Raw genomic sequence first — 21,133 nt, 5'->3', positions numbered from 1 at the left:
TATCTTTAGATTAATCAGGACTTGTTTTCTTACAGCTTATTTGCACTTTGCTCTTTAAAGGAACAAAGAAGAATGGGTCAGGTAGAATGGGTACCACCTTCACTGCTTCTGCTTGATGATGTGGAGTGCTTACGTATTTCTGAAAACGGTAAAAATGCTAAGTATAGATCGGATGCCTCTTTATCGTTTAATCTTTTCCTTTCCTCAACTGGAACAAGTGGGCTTATGATCTGAAAATACCTCTATTCATCCAAAGAGTGAAAAAGAGGGAATAAAAATTCCATCTTTGACAAGGCTATTGATAGCGATACGGTCACAAACAAGACTACTTGTTTTTCCTATTGTATTAGTCCATGTGTAAGTACATCTGCTTTGGATGCCTTTGCACATACTGAAACATGTTCACATATGTTTCTTGCAAAACTGGAAAGCAGGTACAACTGGTAAAACTCTACCAAGCCTTCAAAAAGGCCTCCCACTCCCTGCTTGTTTTCAATAGTTTTAGCAATACCACATAAAATTGCTTCTTCTGCTGTCATTTTCTGTCATGAAAACAAGCTACTATTGTTGATACATGAATTGTAACATGTGAACTGCACGTGTTGGATATAGCTTTTTCTTTTCTGAGAATATATCTACTAGGGAAAAAAAAGTGACAAAATCAGAGTACTACTGGTGCAATTTTTTTGTTGAATTAACAGGCTGTTTCTTTCAACAAATATACTTACAAATTGCACCCTTATTCTTATAGGAATTTAAGGTTTTCAGCTTTGGCTCTGTTGGATGTTCTTTTTTGGGCAGTATAAAAATGTCCTTTGGATTCATTGTGCTGAAAAAACTCCTATGTATTTCATACATATCTTCCACTTCAGGTCAAACTGGGGAGAAAAAAAGGGTAAAATGGAACAATGGAACTAGAACTCCTAGCTTCTTGCTGTTCTTAGAAATAAGCACAAGTACTACTGGATAAAAACAGGACTTTCGTTATCACCTTAGTCCTAAATTTTCTCAATTAATTTTTACCATATTTAAAGGGCAGTTGACATGCATCCTGATTGTTTTTCCCTTCTGTGAAAAGCTTATACTGAGGGGATATGTTAGGTGAAATTTATTGATGTTTGTCTTGGTGTTAAAAGTGCTGTCTAGCATTAAATTTTATGGGACTATGCAGTAGATTCCCCACACTCATTGGTTATTCTACTTAATGGAGTGTCCTGATTTGCAAAGTTTAACTGTATCTTGCCTTTACATCACTTCAGAAATAGAGGAACAGGAGTAAAGATCGTGTTTGCTTAACTTCATCTGTATTTCTCTGTTTTCATTTTCCAACTGAAAAGCTGGAATTTTTACATCTGTTTACCAATGGCCACACACCATTTAACACAACAACACCAGCCAAATAAATCTCAAAGTTTAAGTGTAGCGCTGTTACGTATGTCAGAACTGAGGAGCAGTTATTGTTGCCCTTAGTTTAAGGGTAGTGAAATTAGTTCCTGGGGATAAATCCTGGTAAGCATTAATTAGAGTATAGCTCTCTTCTTTTCCATTGCCAGCGCAATCTAGTGTGACCAGTGGACAGTGATTCAGAAGATCTAAAAGCCAGCCCAGCCTTTGTAGCTGCTTTATTGGCAAATAGTAATTAACCTCTTAGCATTCCCTCTCTTTTTTGGCAAATTGATTCTGAGCTTTTATCAAATAAGCTCCATGAGAAGTGAGTATCCTCATTATTATGTTATCAGGAGCTATTTCTGTTTAAAGACTTTGCCCGCAATACATGTTCTGGTTTTTTCCTTCTGTGCCTCCACTCTGTGCTACCCGTTCTGTTTCACAAGATTGCCTCCCTAACCCAAGATTAAAGTGGTCATGTTTATTAGGTCAGGACCAGCAGTGCCAAGAGCAGCACCAGCTTATTGAAAAGGCTGGAATTTGCTGCTATGGAAAGCCAGTTGATGAAAAAATACTAGTGGTTTGATGCCACTTGGAGCTTGAGAAAGGTCTATGTGAATAGATTAATGGGCAAACCAGCAGAGGGAAAAAGAGCACTTATGAATTGATTCTGCACTTAAGGAGGATAGGAAGTATGGACCAACTGCTAGGAATGCTAGGCCAGTACCCAAGAAAGAAAGCAATGTTTGGGAGGACAGCTTGTAACCTTGAAGAAATCTGAGGGATCCTGAGTAAGGGGATGAGTTGAAGGTTTCAGTATTATTGCAAGCAGCTGAGTGAGTAAGACTGACATTTCTTTCCACCTTATTAACAATTTTCATCTCTCTTCTCATCATCTCCAATAATCAGCCATTTTGCAGAGCATGTTCAGTGAGACAGGTGGGATTTCTGAGCATATTTCTGACTTTAGTTTTCCCAGGGTTGTCTGATTTGGGCAGAACATCATGCATTCTCCCTCCCTTGTTCAGCTGACTGGTCTGAATGTGGAGGCAGGTTTTTCTGCAGCTATCACAAATGCTTTATACAGCAGCAGACGGGCCTGAAAACTTTCTTTCTACTTGTGACTCTGTTTTATGTAGCATTGTCAAGAGTGAAATAGCATGCACAGAGCGTTGCTGAGGATTATAACTACTGTGTTACTACTGTGTTCCTTTAGCACCTGTATAAAGCTTCCTACCTATGGATATGACCTCTAGTTTGTACAAGAAAACAAAGTGAGGTGACTTATGGAAAGATCTAGAACAATTCTGCTACAAATCACAGGAAAAGAAAAAAATAACAGGAAAAAATCACCACAAAAAAAGAGAAAGAAATCTTGTAGAAAATATTTTGGAAAATATTGCTAAAAAGTATATGGGTAGGCAGAAGCTAAATGTGTACAAATCAGTTTTAAACCTGTAATAGTTTCCAGTTGATTTCTGTGCTTGATGAACTTATAAAATGCAAACATATGGATTATAAAACTAAATAGTTACAGTACTACTTACTTCTGTATCTATTGTTTCATATTAGCATAAGATCTTTAGTTGTTTTTCATCCCAAAATATAATCTAGCTCTAAAATGAATTAGGATTTGTTAGACAGAAAAGAAAGTTATTAGAAAATAGATCTATGTGACCCAAAGTCTCATCTCCATTGTACACGAAATATTCAATTGAAATTAATGTAGATCATCTGTCACTGGGGAGATAGTTTGGCTATCTGTAACTGAGGGAAAAAAAATGCGGGGTGTAGGGAGCATTGCTGATGGGCATCCAAATTCTTGTTATTGAATCTCTTCTCTTTATTGTATTGGTTTATGTCCACTTTTCATCTTTTTTTTTTAATTGATGATTTTTTCAAGATGTGACTTCTCAGCAGGGTATTAAATTGTGGTAGGAAAATAAATCTCGACCGTTAAACGGTCAATGCAATCATATGGCTGTAATCAAATTGCTGAAGTGACACATGAAGCATCATAGCCCCCATAAATAGCAGGATCTAGCAGGGCACAGGGATGCAAAGCTGTTACCATAACGTGATTAACGCAGAGAAACAGGTACCTCTATAAAGTGGTTCACTTGTGTATGGCCACCATGAGTTTACCAACACCAAACAGTAAGAGGTAGAACATGTCTGACTGTGAGCTGTCCTGGGGTCTTCATGACATGTGCTGCCATCCATCTGAGGCCCCTGGAGCTGAAGACAAGGCTTTTGCTTATCTAGTGGAGACTGAAGCAAAAACCTATCTTTGTACCAAACTGCTGTTGGTGAGAGCATTGATTCAGGAAGAATAAACTGGATGTTTCGGTTCCCCAGAGGGATACTACCACTCCTGGCTGGGCAGTAGCTAAGTTGCAAGCAGAGAAGAATCCAAAAGGTATGGAGGCAAAGAGGGAGAATATGAGCAGTGGTCGGACAGTATTTACTCTGCAGCATTTACAATTCAAACTTTGTGTTTCTTTGCATGATATTATATCTATTCTGGACCACATCTTATTTCTCTTTTTGCTACCTTTTTGTGAAGTATGCAAGGGAAAGTAGCTTCAGCCCAGGTCTCTGATGTAAATTCAAATGCAGGAGTGCTCTGAAATTTATTTCTCTGTTTCAGCAAGTATTTTCAGACATTTCTGCCAATAACCTATATCACATAAATCAAGCAAGAAGTGAGTTTCCAATTCATATACAGATATGTTAACACATTAGATCTCTGGAATTACATTCATCTCATCAGAATTATTCCATGAGACCTAGCTAATCTCTCCAAAATAACTTGGAAAGTTGCAGAAATACCCACAAATGACAGAGAAAGAATTAAATTCTAAATCCTTTGGGTAATGATTGCTGATAATTTATATGTTAAAAAATTACAGATAATTCATGTAGCAAAATGGTGACATTTGCTTAATATGTTTTGGGAATTACTTATCTGTCCTACCTTAATATGCCATTTGATTAAACTCATTTGCACCCAGGCTGCTAAACCAAGAACTTCATTGTTAGGAAAGGAAGCCTAGTAAACTATACATTCTTAATACAATTTCTTGGTTTTTTGTTTTTTTTGTAAGTATACTTTGTTTTGAGGAAAAAAAATTACATAATTTCAGAGGTTGTTGCCTTATATTGCAATTTATTTCACTCAAATTTAAACGTCTAGTTTGGTCACTCTAAATATCTACAGGCAGCAGAACAGACAGTTCCAAAGCATCTAAGGTTTCTAACTTACCTCATGCATTCTTCTCAAGATGAGATGAACTGTCTTGGGAGACACTTTTCTCTACATTGGGATAAATGGCTCTATGAGCCTAGACGAATTAACTCAGATATCTAACATGTAGACACTAGTATTAAATTGGATTCTGACCTGTACTTTAATCCCTTTCCTGCAAAATTAATGAAATATTTTTTTTTCTGTTCTACAGAAGGGCTTAAGATGGTCTCAGTTGTTTCAGAAGGCAAGAGTAGAATGAGTAATATCCATGATGTGTTTGATTCTCCTTCCCTTTCCCTATCCCCATAATAGGTAACATAAACTTTTATTCCTTGACCATTCTCCCGGAAGTGTTCATCTGCATTCAAATGTAAGACCAGTCTGCATACTGCTGCAACAGAGGTAGCTTCTGCAGCGCGGCTTTCATAAAGCCTACACAGAAGCTGGGTCATTCATAAATGCCAGGTAGGAGGACAAATGTATAGTCTGAAGGCTACATACATTTCTATATCATTGGAGGGAGATCATTTCAGGAAACTACATGAGAGAAAAAAAAGCAGTCTTTCACACCTTAATGTAGACTTAATCTAAAGCCTTATGATGCTATTTTGAATCTTTTAATATAAGCTTAATAACAATCCAGACATAATAGAAGAAAACTCATTGAACTGAAACTCAGCTGCCACTTTCGTGCACAGTGAGAACTTACAAAGAAGATAAAAAGTCTGAAACATAGATTCATCTTAACTAAAATCATTGTTTGACTTTATTAGTATTTAGTCCTCATTTTATTTGTTACAGACTTTTCTCCTATAACTGAAAAAGTAATGAACATTAAGTAATAAATATAGATCACATAATCACAGAATCTCAGAATCACTAGGTTGCAAAGGACCTCCAACATCATCGAGTCCAACCTTTCCTATCAACCACTAAACCATGCCACTGAGTATCTCATCCACTCATCTTTTAAATACCTCTGGGGATGGTGACTTAGCCACTTCCCTGGGCAGCCTCTGCCAGTGCCCAATGAACCTTTCTGTGAATTTTTTTTTTCTGATATTCAGTCTGAACCTCCCCTGGCGGAGCTTCAGGCCATTCCCTCTTGTCCTGTCCTCTGTCACTTGGGAGAAGAGGCCAGCTCCCTCCTCTCCACAGCCTCCTTTCAGGTAGTTGTAGATAGCAATAAGGTCTCCCCTCAGCCTCCTCTTCTCCAGGCTAAACAACCCCAGTTCCCTCAGCCGCTCCTCATAAGACTTCTTCTCCAGCCCCCTCACCAGCTTCGTTGCTCTTCTCCGGACACGCTCCAGAGCCTCAATATCCTTCTTGTAGTGAGGGCCCCAGAACTGAACACAGTATTCAAGGTGCGGTCTCACCAGCGCGAAGTACAGAGGGAGAATAACCTCCCTGGACCTGCTGGTCATGCCATTTCTGATACAAGCCAAGATTCCATTGGCCTTCTTGGCCACCTGGTCACACTGCTGGCTCATGTTCAGTCAGCTGTCAACCAACACCCACAGGTCCTTCTCCTCCAGGCAGATTTCTAGCCAGACTTCTCCTAGTCTGTAGCACTGCACAAGGTTGTTGTGCCCTAAGTGCAGGACCCGGCATTTGGCCTTGTTAAACCTCATACAATTGGTCTCAGCCCAGCGGTCCAGCCTGTTCAGATCCCTTTGAAAAGCCTCCCTACTCTCCAGCAGATTGACACTTCCACCCAGCTTAATGTCATCTGCAAACCTATTTCAGGTACATTCAATCCCCTCATCCAGGTCATTGATAAAGACATTGAACAGGGCTGGACCCCACATTGAGCCCTGCGGGGCACCACTTGTGACTGCCCTGATTGAAGGTGATTGACTCCTTTTCACATAGAAAAGGCATGGAGCTTTTCTTCAAGGATCTTCTGCTACCTTTGAACGCTGAGTACCATCATTACTGAGCTTCTTACTGTTGTGATCCGTGATTTGAAACACATCAGCCTCCAAGCAGTAGGAACTTCTTGTTCATATCAAAATTATATCTACTTATTGCAAGTTCAATTAAAAGACAAAATTAGATTAGACAAGACATAATTTTGTGTTTTCCACAAGTTTATTACATTGCAAGACCATAAGGGCAAATGACAACCTTTAATTCCAGGCCATATTTTCCAATGTCTTTGCTGCTGCACACCTACTGTAGGTAGATTTATTGTACAACTTGACATAATGACAGAGGTTGATTTTTTACAGATATAATTAAAAAAATGTTCACTTCGCTTTGTAAATCCACAGATACTTCACAGTACATAGCTTTATTTTTTTCAACAGTAGTTAACCCAAATTATCCATCAATATTTTATGGAACAGGGCATCTTGACCCACACTGGACTTAGATATTATGAAAAGTGCAGCAATGGCTATCATGAGATTTTACGAGGTAGTCATTATGCATTGTAATATTAAATTGTCTTTCTGGTCCTGATTCTTCCTTTGTTCTGTTTTCTACAACTGGACCAGTGGCTCTATGAATAACTACAGCCATTGACAGGAAAATGAACAACATAATACTGCATTAGTCTATGTTTATGTAGATGTATCCTTGCCGCTGTCAACAAAATTTCATCAAAATAAGTCTGGTTTATTAGCAGCATGAATTGTGCTCACATTTGTAATTTAGTTCTTATGGGATAGTATTAATAGCTGAAAATGCATTATCTCCTATTAATGGTAAGTTTCCGTGTAACTATATTGAACTGATTTTGGTTCTGGCTAGCAATACTTAAGGTTCACAGAATACTCTCTAAAGTTTTGTTTGCCTACTTGCTTTAAATTTTAGTGTTTAACACCACTAGATTTTTTTTTATATAGTCTCATTATAGTGGGATATTAATTGTTCATGCTGAGGAGTATATGAAAAGATTAATGGGTTGTGACTCAACCTGCTGAGGCTTCAAGGAAAATTATTTATGCATTCTTAACACACTTATCTTTGAATTTACTCTGCAGAAAAAAAATATTATCTAAGGTGAAAGCATTCATTGACTTGTAATAGTAATAATGCTATCTTGGATTTCCAGGTAATATTATGTATATTGTTGGTGTTGAGGATAAGATAAAGGCAAAAGTCAAAATGTGTTGAGGCTAATCATTGAGGTCAATGTGAAAGAGGCAGTCTTATACAAATACATCAGTGGCAAATGAATTACGGGTGAGAAAGTAGATCTATGAAAAAGATAAAATAGTTCACGCTATGAAGCAAACAGTAACTTAAAGATAGCTGACGTGTTATATTCATCTGAAATCATCTTCAGAAAAGAACTAATATGAATAATTAGCAAGGAAAGAAAATCCTGTAAAGGTAAGGTCAAACATGTACAAATCAGCCAGCTGAGATTCTGTTCCTCCCAAGATGTTAATGGATCTGTTTAATAGGTAGAAGAGATTTTTAAAGGTGTGAAGGACAAATGGTGTTCTACTCTATGCAAGTCAGCAACAGGCAAGAGCCCACTGACTGCATATTTTGATATACTTACTAAACAGATACATCAGTTTATCACAAACCTTATCACAGTTTTCCAGTACTTAAAGAGCTACAAACAGGAGAAACAGTGTCTCTTCACAAGAAGACACATTGACAAGACAAAGGACAACAGGTCCATGTTACACTAGGAGAGGTCTCATGTTGATATAATATGAACATTTTTATAGTGACAACAATCTGTCACTGGAATGACCTCTCCAAGGATGAGGTGAAGTCTCCATCACTGGAAGTTTTCAAGACACAACTCAGCAGGATGCTGAATAATTTTTTCAAGGTCCCCTTTTCCACGAAATGTTGAACCAGGCTATCTTTCAAGGTCCCTTCCAACTTGGGCTGTTCTATAATTCTGTTTCTGAGGAGTCAGGATAATGAGGAGCAGTAGCAGCAAACCAAATGCAAACCTAAATAGTCTTCCTTTTCCTTTGTCTTCTGAAAAAGAAGAGTAAGCGAACACAGTGAACAGAGTCCCATACACGTGACTTCCATTCCAGCAATACTAGAACCAATCTTTTAGGATGAGAACCACAAACAGTTCCAAGATAGTCAAGACCTGGTGAGCAAGCAACATGGATTTATAGAGTCAGTCCATTTTGCAAACTACATTCATGTCTTATACAGGATTTGCAGACAAAGCCTTCTTATTTTATAAGATTATAGCAACTAGCAAAGCCAATACCTGAAACAAAACAAAAAAGTTAGTCACACAAGAAGGAAGAGGTGTGAGGTAAGAAATAAGTCTTCTTTTATGTATGGCTTTATTTTTTTATTTATCTTTTCATTATTTATCTTTCATCAGCTGAATGTTTTCAGCATCTTATCACTGATTGCAGTGCATGCAGTGGGTATCCACATCTTGCTCTCAAGAGAGTATTTATCTGTCCCTCCCATGTTTTGTGGTAGCAGTATGCATATACCACATTTTATAGCACTGCTCTGGATATAAGTTGAGTAGGGGATCTTTGAGGGGAGAAGACAAATTGTCACACAAATCATCCCTTATATTGGCCAAAGGCCTCATTCTAATTAGATCCAGAAACTAATGCAACCCTCAAGATACATTAATGGTGTATTGTCTGCTTATTCCCAGGCTGTTCACAGCCTCTCTACTGAAACCATTGTCCTAGCAGTCAGGGAGAAAATCACAAAGGTCTAGGTCCAAATGACACTGCAGAGAAGTGTTCTTAGTAGCCAGTCCTGAAAATCAAGATCTCAGTCCATGGCAATCTAGCTTCCTGCAGCTCTCTGGAGCATACGCTTACAGAAATGATCTATAGAAATATTTAGACAGATACAAAGGATTCCAAGGATGAAAATATTGAAGTTATTTGGAGTGTTTAACTTAAGAGGACCAGAAAAAATTTGATAGATGTATGGACTACACAAAAGGTAAATTTTAGGTTATAAGACAGTATTTAATGTGTGGCCCTTTCCCCTGGTGGCAAAATAAATAGCAGATAGTGTCCAATATTAATGAGGAGGGGCAGCTGACGCAGGTGCAACTACATCAAATGACATGAGATGTATTTCCTCCATTTCTGTGCATGTTATTTTCAGAAAAGCTGTGAGTACGTGATGTAAAGGCCCATATAGTTAGTCTGACACATTGGGAAGCACTTGAGCAACTGCTCATGGTCTGCACAGATGGTCAGAATGTATACAATATACCTTATGTGTTCTGGATGCATTGCACTAGTTGCATATGCTCAGTGGTCTGTTATTCAGAACATTTAAATATTTAGCCACTACTCAAAGTTGCAGCTACTACTGCTCAGGATAGGTCATTGGTGTTCATAAATCCTGGGAAGTATTCTGCTCCGATTGGTCTTAAAGGAAGGGGTTATGCCAACCTGCCTGCCTTTCCCGTGCAGGTAGCATGGCATGGTTTTAAACAATAAGAATCTAACACTTCAAGTCATAAGGTGTGAAGGCCAAGTGCTTTTGAACGTTCAATAAAAATGTATATGTCAACCACTCTCACATGGATTCATGTAACTTTATTGCATGTGCCAGATGCTGACTTTATTATATCGATATCTTTCTGGAGAAATGCAAAAGGATACTTAAAATTGTGCTTTGGGATAAGTCTCTCTCAGTGACTACACGAGTAGTCTGAGAAAATTCTATACTCTAAATGTCATTCCCTTAGTTAGGTAAGGAAAGTGATGATGGTGAATCTGACAAGTTATGAATAATAAAATCCTTTGTAGTTAAAGTATAAAAGCTTAAATTTTGAAAAAAAAAAGATATATTGTGCAAAGAAAAGTTCCTTTGTTCTCTGTTCCCTGTGTAAACCAGGAATAAACAGAGAATATTCCACATGTAAGAACACGTGTCCCTCTTTTATGTTTCTCTAAAGCTCTGGAAATGGCCACAGTTGGCCATGACTTATCTAGGTGGATCACCCCTACGCTTGCAGAATGCTGAGGATTAATGTAGTCTAAAATAATTAATATTGTTCATTACATGATTTCATAATTTTGTTTCTGATTTATTTATAGCAAATAGAGAACAAGAATTAAAGTACCTAACACTGCAATTGAACTCAAGTCCTTTTCCAAATCCCAGTGAGAAAAGCACTGCTGTACCTTTTATCTGTTGTGGTATAATCTTTTATTATATCTGTGCACCACTTCACAGTTCTTTATTAACTCCCTATACAACTATTTACTGTTAAGAATTACTTCAGGTGCCTTTCTGAATACAAGTATCCTAGCTATAATGAAAAAAAAAAGCTCAAGAAAGGTTTTTGTTGGTGTAAGGTGCTTTAAAGAAAGGTACTGAGGCAACTGACACATCAACTGTTGTTTAGAGATATAATTACTCAAAATATGTATTTAAGTTAATAATGAGTTAAATTAAGAAATTTAGGAAAAACATAAATTGTGAAAACCATTTTATTACTTGTGATCATCCCAATTTTGGCATACTTATCATTTTAATAATAAACCTGTATTTCAATTATAATTTTGTTTTCTTTTTTAAGTCTGAAGAACACTACTGATTTTGAAGACTAGTCATTGAAGAAGTTATGAGTTTTGTCAAAAGGGCCAAGTCTTCAACTGCTTCTCTAATTGCAAGATTGAAGGCTTGGCTGCAGCAGTTTTCATAAAGGTCAGAGTAATTCAGAACCTAAGATCACCAGCATTACACTAATACTTTACTGGATACCCTCATTTACGGTTCTTAAAATCAGCATTGTTCCAAAAGTAACTGACCGTCTTTCCCTCTCTGAGGCAGTAAACAGAATGCTTACAAAGGGCAAATTAAGGACAAATTAAAAAAAAAAGGCTAAAGATAAAATAAAAGTAGAGTTTCTTTCTGCCTTGGAGATTTTGCCTCATCTAGCCTTAATTTTAAAGCTGGCCATCTGTTCTAACATGATATGTGATTCTCATACTCTATCCTAGATACCTTATTCAACACTTCAGCTATAGCTTAAGAAGCAAAGGGATTTGGTGTTCTGAGCATCTTCTTGTGCTTAATCACTTATCTCAGGCTAGCTTGATTATATATATATATATTTATTAGTTGTTCCTTCCTACCCAGACCACTGGACAAGGATGTTCCAAGACTGAATTTTCATGGCGGTACGGGGCCTTCTCTATTTTTCCCAGATTTAGAAGAACAATATGTTTTTGTTTGTTTGTTAGTATGATGTCAAGTATAATTTGAAATCTGAGAAGGTTTTTTGGTTGTATACAGGACAGAATCCTGCATCGAGCTGTACATGCCTTGCAAACTGATTGCTCCTTTAATGCCTGTTGGCAGTGGTGCCTGGGGTGTTTGACATCTGATAGGAAACACTTCGCTTTTTTACAGATGGGGAAGGAAGACTGCATATCATAATATCCCATAGGACAAGTCTTAATTGCTATCTTTACTTTTATGGCTTTACTTAATATATAAAAATCCCTGTGCATAGATAAATCTATTAAAAGGTGACCTGCTAAGTTTTTAATTTAAAAAATAAAATTCTGCTGTCCCCCACTCTCCTCTTTTTATGATCTTCAACTAAGGAAATAATGCACCTGGGATTAGGAGTGTCATAATTACCTTTTAAATATAAAATTAGCACCTGAATGGATTGAAAACTGAACAGATCCTTACAAAAGCTCAAGTGAATGACTACATAAATGTATCAGCTTAAGGCCAGCACTGGGAAACAGAACATAAAATCCTGTGTTTATATATTTATAACACAAAAGATTTCAATTTATCTAGCAATACTGCAGAGAATCAGAAAATATCTGAGACGATAAATTCACAGAATCTGATTCCTTTTTGGGGGGTCTTGCTCAAAATCTCAGGGGAAAAAAGTGGAAAAAAGATTTATTGATATTATTAGGATTTTTTTCTGTCTGTGCAATATATTTCTATTCTTTACATGCTGTTCTGTGGTGTAAGTACTGTTTATGTATTTTTTATTTGGTAGAGCTTCTTGAACACAGACCAGAAAAAAAAAAATTGTTCTAACACAAACACAGAAGCAAATCTGCAATTATTTATACCTCTGGATTTGTGCATATTGTGATTATTCTCATACAGTCTTTTGGCTTTAGTGAAAGGCTTAAGAATCATCTTACTTGCATCTTCATCTTGTGCAGGCTTGTTTGTACCAAAGAGTAGGAGTTTTAGACCTGCTTAATAGGATAAAGACATGGAGCACAGGTTTTTCCACTAGTAGTTTAGCTCAGAATTTTACTACTCTTTGTTTCTTCTCCTCAGTTGCATTTATTATGCCTCTTTAATAACTGATAAAACAGCTTAGAGATCTGTCTTCGGTGATCTGAATGAGTCAGGTCAGTCAAATACAAGTATTGTGCAGCTTGAAAAGTTGCATTGAAGCAGATGTTGAATGGCAGCTTGAAATACTTTCTCTTACTGTCACAAAGATGACGGAACAAACATTTCTCATAGCTCAGATAACTACCAGTAGAAAAGTTCTCTTATTTAATCCTTTCCTCTTTATATTCCATATGACTCACTGTATTTTCTGTATTTTGTCTCTTTGTGAGTGAAACACCACTCTTTCTCTTCCTTCCTTTCATTTGTTTTTGTTTGTTTTTACTGTATACTGTGTGAGACCAAATATCTCCAGCCAAATAAGAAGAGAAAATATTTAAAGATACTAGAATTTGGATGAAATCTTCCAGTTTACTTGGCAAATATATTATCTTAGTGGAAGCCCTGGTGACAGAGAGCTGCTGGGTGACTGTATGTGTGCATGTTTTATGAGGGACGAAACGGAGGTAGTCAAATAGCAGGATCCTGGCTTCCTTCCATGGTAAAGCAGGAGGTAATTCTGGTACTGTCCAATTGATTTGCTCAGGGTGTTTGCTGGAGATGGCTGCTGTCTTACCCATATATTGCATAGCGTGAACATTTACCATGTGTATTTGTCAGAAAGATTATTCTGGGTTTTCACAGTGCAGCATGAGCTCTTTGCTAAAACAACTGTCCTAGGTCTCCAAAGCAGATGGTACTCTTTTATTCAAAGGGTTTTTTTAGTGGACTTTCACTCATTTTGTTTTGTGTTAATTAATAAATATTGTTTCAAAACAGATGTTTGAAAAGAGGAGGTAAAAAGATCCACGTCAAATTTTTATTAGTCAGCATAACTAAATTTTTTTATGCCAGTAAAATGATCAGGTAAAAAAATCAGCAGTATTTTAGGCATAATTTGATCCTGTTCCTGGATCCAAAAATTCTGAGGGCAAGTTCAGTTAATGTTCTCACTCTCTCTTATGCTTTCTTACAATATTTCAAAGAATTCATCCTAAAACCACAATTGATGCATTGGCCTGTTTTGAATATCATGCAATTTAAGGAAGGGTTGGATACATATTAGTAAGTTTCTGTGGAGGAAATTCCCTAGTTGTTATTAACATTTCTAATAGAACAATAATTGCTTAAAAGAAGTAAAATGAGGTTTCAAGAAGAACAGCAACTTGGTTAAGGGTTTGAAAGAAATTAATATAGAACAAAGAAATGAAATGAGAAAGAAATAAAAGTGGATATAAAATATGCATAATACAGGCAGCGGAAACAACTTGGAGTACAGTCCTACAACCGTTTAAGAAGATTTACAAGCAACACATGCTGAAAAGCCAGAACGATACAAGGTGTTGGAAAGAAAGAATACCATCTTAGAATAATCTAGTGGAATAAATCATGATTTTGTTTTAACGTTTAAATGCCTAGGACTATGTAATGATAGAGATTATCTTCAGGAAGGGTCCTCATGCAGGATACATTAAACTTCAACAACTGAAAGAAAATAAAAACTATATGGAGAAAAATCCCACACTCGTTGTGAAAAAAAACCAAAACATGTTTGTTTACCATTTTCATCAACTTTTATTATTTGACTATATCCAAAATAGTAAGCAAGATTTAAACATTTCCAGTCAGTAGAAAATTGATGGAGGGATTGAAAGTGTAATTAAGTTTTCTCTCATTCAGTTTTAAAATTTGCTATTAACTTTTCTGCAAGTGATAAAGAAAATAAAATTAAATAAAAGCCTGAGAGAAAAAACTTTGCAAAACATCCTGCCACTTATCCACATGGAGCCAATTGCATTGATCATTAATTATTATAATTTTTAATATTTGCCTTCATAGGAAGATTCATTTTATTAAAATAAGTCTCTCCACTTCCATACAACAATATATTTATTTTCTGTGAACAACTTTGAAGTTTTTCATATTAGTATGAATGTAATACCTCACTGAGTACTTAAATATTCAATGAAAACTAGTCATAGAGTTGAATGAAATTATTCTAGATACATACTGATATAATGGATTGCCAATGAACACAAAGAGTTTGAATTTCAGCCACTAAAATCCATCTGCAGAGCATTAATTTATTTCCTAAAAGGAGAAACCTTGGAAATCCTACCAAGAGGGAATCAGATGGTTCTTGTGCAAATAAGGACAACTAAGAAATGATTGATTGTGCTGTCCTTGAAAGGAAAGACTTACAGCTCTATTATACAGCTTTAAGATAGCAAGAATTAAAAGAGTTTTTCTTATGAACAAAATTTGAACATTTCTTTAGGTGCATTCACATGCAGGGAACCACTGGCAAGCTCAGATAATTTAGATGTTTATAAATAAAATAATTGCCATTTCTAGCTGTTCTTTTTCTTTCTCTCCTCTTCTGGCTATCTAAGTACTTTCAGAACCGTGGCACTACTGACTTCTATCTGATGTTGTGCACCAGTCATCTTGAAACGTACCTCGGGCAGGGCTTCAATGCCAGCCTCCTGGTAGATTCACAGCAGGAGTTATTCCGTGGGGGTGCATATTATTGACTAGAGTAGCACTTGTGCAAAACCCTCATTTATCTTAAGACTCAGGAAATTGGAAGGGAATAAACCATTAATTTAAGAGAAGTCATTCATTTCACTTTCCCAGAATCTCCAGGCACCATTTGTTTTATTCCAGATACCTTCACTTGGCTATTATTTGCATGACAGAGGGAAGTGTCTATTTTTCACTTTTAGCTCATTTCTTTGGTCCCTAAGATTTATTATGTTATTTAGGATACATCAACAGCCTCAGAAAATGATTCGGTAAGAAACCAAGTATATCGTATGTTGAGTAAATATTTTCTTCAATAGACTTCAGGCTGATCTGTCAAGTGTACATGCTTAACTCATTTGGCACAGAGTTTTAGCTACCCAAAACTCATCAACAATAATGAAGAACAGCTAGATATTATGACTTCTGGTCAAAATGTGTTCTGATACAACCAAATTAGATTTATAGTTTTGGCTTTTCAATATTCCACCTCTCTGATGCAGAGAGGTATGAATCATGACTCAACAAGGTTGCTGTAGAGAATAGTAAATACATTTTGTAAGTTAGAATATTCACAAATTGTCCACATTATTATACGCATTTTGAGAGAGTGACTAAGTTTTATTAACACTAAAGTAGCTTGAGCTGTTATTAAATAGTTCTCTTGGGCACAACACTGATAATGCCATATGTTATTTCTTTGTGCCCCTCTTCCTCTCAGAGTTTTTAATTAAACGTGTATGGGTGAAAGCAGTGAAGTCTCATTAATTTAATTAATGGATTAAAGGCCACATGACCATGAATTAACATGAATTACTCTATGGAGACAACATTATTGTTTTTGGAGGAAAGAAACGTTTCAATGACCTCTAGTTGTCTAAGGAAAATGAGCAGAGATAATCAACAACTAGTGTTACTAGTTAATAGATTAGGAAATTTAAACGCACTTAACAAGGTTTAAACTTAAAGTTCTTCTAAAGTAGCTATTTCAGCGTATGTAGATCGGTCCTTTCAAGGGTGTGGGACTTGAAGAGAGTTGTCATTTCATTTCAGTTATCTTTTACTATTCACCAACATATTTGCAAATGAGAAAGACTGATTTTCAGTTGTGAAAGACAACAGAAATCAAGATATATGAAAGATTTTTTGGTTAAATTTCCTGCTAATAAGATGTCGGATTGATAAGCAACTTTTCTGTGCTTTAGGTTTTCTCATCTGAAAAATGGCAATGTTCAATCATAAGCAGACTTATTAAAGCACATACTGATGAAGAACTCTGTACCTATGGGGGAAAAAAAAAGAACATTTTTTAGCAAATAAACAAGAAATAGAGGAAAAAAGGTTGTATTTTTTAAAGAAAGCACTTGAAGGATTTTCAGAAACTCCAAGACACCTCTTTTTAGTGCACTAGTTGATGCCAGCATTTGAGTACCTAAAGAATAGCTAGTTTTATTTTTTTTTTTTCAAAAACTTTGGTGTTGCGTAAAAATGTTTCTGCAGAAAAAAGACACTTTTTTGTAGTAGATTAACATGCACTAAAGAATAAAATGAATATCTTTAATATACTTTAAAAGAACTTTTTTTCAGCCAGTCAGCACTAACTGATAATAATATTTAGGTTGTACAAAGTCCTGAAGAATGAGTTATTTATTTGCCTTCTCTTTGATTTTTTTAAATGACTAGTTTCATGAGATTTAAGCCATTTTTTTGTCTGTGTGTGACACTTGTCATGGATTTTTAGAGAGGTGAATGGATACAGTAATATCTAAATATTTGTATATTAGAGTTTTCTGGTGACTTACTACAAAATGCGAACATGTTTGAAGTAGTAAAAATGCAAGAGACATGACATTTATATCAATATAATAAATATACATGTGTCTTGTCCCAGAAGAAATGTGCAGTCATATTTCTAGTTACGCAACAATAAGAAAGCATCTTTTCAGAAGTGTGTTATTCTTCTCACTTTGTCTTATTACTTAAAGTACATTCAGTGTTTTAATCAGCCTTTATGAAAATGCACATGCTCTTGATGCAAGCATGTGTTGGACTTTTTTTTGTTTATAAAATTTTACCGGAGTCACTTCTAGACTTCTTACAGATGTATACAACTGAATTTAAATCTGCATCTGAAAACTGCACAGAAAGTATATTTATGGAAAAATACACTTGTTCTGCTGCTAGCAACAGTGTTTTATGTGTAAAGAACTATTGTGTCAGTCCTGCAACATTTTCTGTGTCTTCCCATTTTTTTCCAAGTGCAGTTCAAGGTACTGTATTTTACCCATAAAAACTTTTAATGTTTAACTCCTAGGTGTCTTGGACATCTGAAAGTTGTCTTGGCTTTATATCAGTGGTTGGATCAGCCGGGACATCTAAACTGTAGGCCTCTATATTTAATTTAAATGTCATGGGGCTGGTGACACATTCTTCTTAGAATAAAGACATAGATTTCTGCAATTCAGCTCTCCTATTCATACACTAGAGGTAATTTTAGGCAAACCTCGTTCACTAGCTACATTCAAATAGGACAGGTTTCTTAGAAAGATTTCTAATGGACTGGAAACTTCTTTTACGTCATTTTCTTTTCTGACTGTCAGTTTATATAGTTATATAGTTATATAGTTATGAGACACATTTTCAAGACCTTTATCTGTGTTTATGCCTACACATTTTTCCCCTAAACTGGGAGAAAAAATCCTCTATACTGGTAACTTGCCAGGACAGCAAGAATGACCATGACATGGGTACACAGAGCACTTTTTTTGAGACCTTTGCTGGATGGAAGACAGTGCTAAGAAGTATTTTATAATTTTAAATTTATAGAATAACTCAAAATATTGTCTGCAGTAGACACGAAGCATGCCTCTCAAAAATGAACATGTTACTTCTATTTTGATTGGTCTCACTTATCTATGATACATTTTATTCTTTCTTGTACTTTCCATTAGACTTTGGCACATATGAAGCTCACCAGAATGAAATGTTCTTCCTGATACCCACTGAGCTATTTTAGTTATGCCATTTGACTTTCAGCTAAAACACAAGCAGCAGACACGTTTACAAAGGATTTTGGAAACTCTCTATGCAGTCCTCCTCTTGCCACTGTCTGTAGGAAGTCACTGCCAAAATCCAGTTAAAGTAAATGAGGATGATGTGATTAAAGCCTCACAGATTTAAAAGTTTACTCTCGACTGTATTTCTGACCTGCAGTTTAGGGCATAACTATATGCTTTATGAGTAATACATTAAACAAATAGCAATTACCTTCTCCATCCACTTGTGTAAGTCAACTTAGTCCCACTCAGTGTTATTCATTATAATGAATCTCTACATGAGCTCTGATTTTCATTGCTAAACAAAGTCAAATTTAGTAATAGTAATTCCCCCCAATTCATCGCCTCTCTGCATTTAAAAGACTTCAGCACTGTAACTCCTTAACAACTAAATGGGAACAAAGCTGAGTTGGGCCAAAACTGGAGTTTCTAAAGCTGTCTGAATATATAGCAAGTAACTGGAGTAACATAGTATCAACAAATGCTTCATAAACTTAGGCTGATTTAATTTTTAAATTAAGTTTTTGTTACTGTTCACACAATTCATTTTGTCCTTTCAATTTTTACATTCTTTACCAACATAATAAAATTTCACCTGTCATTAGTCCCTCAGAGATTACAAATTCCTGCTTATTCATGGGAAAAGTAGAATTCCTTCAGAATTCCTTTCAAGTCAAGCTATAGTTTCCCTCTTAAGTATCTTCCATTCTCCAGTTATCAGTTTTCTCTCCTGTTTTTCTGGCTATTCTGGTATAGTTTGGTAGACAGTGCTGAAGGTGGAACAATACAGAAGGAAACGATGATTATTGCTGTGATGGTAGCATAGTCTAAAATTATAGAAACTACAATTAGGGAGGTTGAAGGGTTGTTAAAAGTCTACATATCTGTATATATGTATACATGCATGTATGTACAAGTGATCCTCAAAAAAATCTGGGAGTATGTTTTCTAACATTTCAGAAAGAAATGTATATACGCTATATAAAAAACACAGATGTTTGTTTTGTGAGATAATTTTATAATGAATAATATATAATAAATAAAGCATAAAATGCAATTAATAAATGATGTGCATATACAGCCTTATGATTATATTTTAAATCACAAATGAATTTGCCAGTGGAAAAAAATGTTTGTTAAATATGCCATGTAGCACAAAGTTAATGGGTTTTTTTAATTAAAGGGCAGCTAGTACTAAAATTGTGCTACAATAATATATATGTTCTTTCCAATACAGTTGCATGAATACTTGCATGTATTTCTCCTCTGAAAGACAGCATAAGGTTTACTGGAAAGCCATAACACAGTCACAGCACTCTAGTGGTTAAAAATCTTCCTCTAATTTCCTGTTTAAATATAGTAGGCATAGTACAGTTTTCTTTATATACTTCAACCAAAGTCTTACATGAAGAGTTTGCCTCTTCTGCATTCCAAAATATCTATAAACAACAAATATACCTCATCTTTTGTTGTAATTTTAGTCCACTTAAAGATATGCCCCATTCAGACATCCAGTCTTCTGGATCATGCAGGTTCTCTTTCTCTGTACCTCTGCTAGTGATTATCTATAACATAAGTATCTATCAGTGTGTTAGCATAGCTGCAAAGAACATATAAACCCTATATATAGCACTGTTTTCACTTTAAGTAACAAATTCTGCAGCCAATGGAAAGAAATAATCTAAATAAGTTATAAACCATTCAGAGATGCTTCACTCACTGCTGTGATAATAAGAGATATCTTAGAGCAAACACAGTGCTAAACTAGGCACATTCATTGGATTTGTAAAGTCAGGAAATTCAGGAAATGAGTACTCACACTTTTGGAACTGAAAACTGACTCTCACAGGCCTAACCAGGCAAGCTTATCAAAAAATCAGGTTTTGGTGAGGTTGCAGATGGACAAAAACAATCCTGCTCCTATGTCAGACTGCAAAGTGCATCTTAGGTGCAAAAAACATCAGAAAATCTTTTAAGATTAACCTTACTATTTCCCACCCTGTCTTCTGTTTGTGTGATTTAAAAAGGATTTGCTCTATGTGGCACTTTAAACGTGTTGTTCTGAACAGTAAGGCAGGATAAGAAATATGTCAAAATGGAGGAAAAAGCATCATTAATGGGCAATGCAAACTATGCTGCATTAACATGTTTATTTTCTCTGCGGGGCTTCAACTTTCCTTCAAAAGAAGGTGTTGCTTATTCAAGCACAGTGTTATAAGTTATGATTCTTAGGATAACAGCTTTGATTTTCATTTATTGCTCAACAACAACAAAGTTCTTAGCTGTTTTCTTCTTAGACTCCACTCTAATACAAATTATTATATTCTATTTAGCCATATTTTCCACGCAGTATGAGAAGTAGGAAAAAGTGTAGTATTTCTGTATTTTGCTTGAGAGTAGGATAAAGATTTCAGAACTTGTCACCAAATACATTCTGAGATTCTGTAGTTTATAATAGTGTAAGTCAACTTGTAAATAAATTAATTTTGAAACCTCCAAAGCAGTTCCAGCCCTAAATCATTAGACTTACTGTCATTAAGTACATTTCATTCATCATAGTTGTAAAACAAGAAGATAGCACAGCGGAGCTAGCTCAGCAGCATTCTGATGACAA

At 35.8% G+C, this 21,133-nt stretch overlaps 1 protein-coding gene and 1 long non-coding RNA gene across 3 annotated transcripts in view; one reads left to right on the top strand and one right to left on the bottom strand.

Annotated features, from left to right (window-relative positions):
- GPC5 (glypican 5) overlaps positions 1-21,133 on the top strand; it is a 690,193-nt gene that overhangs the window by 578,292 nt on the left and 90,768 nt on the right. The gene's annotated exons all lie outside the window — the stretch shown is intronic.
- Positions 6,895-21,133, bottom strand: part of LOC128850935 (uncharacterized) — a 95,424-nt gene continuing 81,185 nt past the window's right edge. Inside the window, exon 3 of the long non-coding RNA XR_008448180.1 lies at positions 6,895-8,587. This is a non-coding gene — a long non-coding RNA (uncharacterized LOC128850935). The remainder of the gene's footprint in view (positions 8,588-21,133) is intronic.

This window comes from Cuculus canorus, chromosome 1 (genome assembly GCF_017976375.1).
Source record: "Cuculus canorus isolate bCucCan1 chromosome 1, bCucCan1.pri, whole genome shotgun sequence".
Taxonomy (NCBI): Eukaryota; Metazoa; Chordata; class Aves; order Cuculiformes; family Cuculidae; genus Cuculus; species Cuculus canorus.
This window is presented reverse-complemented; position numbering and strand designations above follow the sequence as displayed.